The 1079-nt window shown below is 32.8% G+C and overlaps 1 protein-coding gene across 2 annotated transcripts in view; it reads left to right on the top strand.

The window, feature by feature from the left end:
- LOC106868925 (uncharacterized) overlaps window positions 1-1079 on the top strand; it is a 44191-nt gene that overhangs the window by 5763 nt on the left and 37349 nt on the right. The window contains exon 2 of one of the 2 annotated variants that reach the window (XM_014914388.2): window positions 419-516. The gene's annotated coding sequence lies outside the window, so the exon portion shown is untranslated. Of the gene's footprint in view, window positions 1-199; window positions 517-1079 lie in introns of those variants that run through there. The other variant, XM_014914389.2, reaches the window with a different exon arrangement.

The raw sequence follows: 1079 nt of genomic DNA on the forward strand, positions 1-1079 counted from the left end.
ATGTATATAAATATATACATGCATATAATATATAGGATCTGAATTGTAGGGGCACCACTTTTCATTTATGTTTTATGTAGTGTTTTTGGTACCGAAACACTTTCAAATTTCGTATACTTGTATATTTTATGTTATAGAACAGATAAAATGTTTGTATTCGAAGTTATTTCATGTAAATAAATTGTCGTATTTCGGTAATTTCAACCAATCACTGACGTCTATTGAGGTGAAAACAATTACTCCTTATACTGGAAGATTACCTATGGTTGGCTTCGAATTTAAGTTTGGATAGATTCGAAGAACGAGAGCGTATTAGACATACCATCAATTCCAAGAAACAATAGATCTACGTCTAAAATTATCCTTTTAATTACTCTCAGAGCTGTATACTTTTTCGTTGTTTAAATTTCTTCTTCAGCGAATACGAAAATGTCACTGTGTGTAAAGCTAGCTGAAATTTGAAACTGTAAACACGTTGAAGCGGAAATTTTTGTTTTCATTAATATCTCACAAAAGGTAAACCATTTACAATTTTATATAATAATAATGTAACAAAAAATGTAATGACATTAAATAAATGGCCATTTCAATGATTGAATAATATTGTTCTCCACTTATTCCTTCATTGGTCCAATGCATCGTTGTGTTGAGCTTTGCCATTGTAACTGCTAAATTTGTTTTCGTAATTGATGATTTTCAAATAAAGAATATTTTGTATGTGTATTTCGTGTGCAAGATTCTTGATGTCTATACGTGTGTTGAAAGAAATACAATTAAACCTTGGGAGAGGCATTATGCCGGTAATGAACACACGCACTGGTTCAGTCCTTTATTAATTTACTAGCAGAAATATCCGGCTTTGCCCGGGTTAAAGAGAATAATGAAATCTAAAAACGCCGTCTAGACTACGCAACCCTCAACTGTTAGTAGCTACGATACCATATTTCTACATTAATAACTCTCCAATCCATGCCAGCATGGAACATAGACATTAAGTGGAATGCCAGTCTCTCATCGAGGAGGGCCTTGAAATCAATGTTAGCAACTGGGGACTATGTGTGTCGTAGTGATAATAAAAA

Source organism: Octopus bimaculoides, chromosome 9 (assembly GCF_001194135.2).
Source record: "Octopus bimaculoides isolate UCB-OBI-ISO-001 chromosome 9, ASM119413v2, whole genome shotgun sequence".
NCBI lineage: Eukaryota > Metazoa > Mollusca > Cephalopoda > Octopoda > Octopodidae > Octopus > Octopus bimaculoides.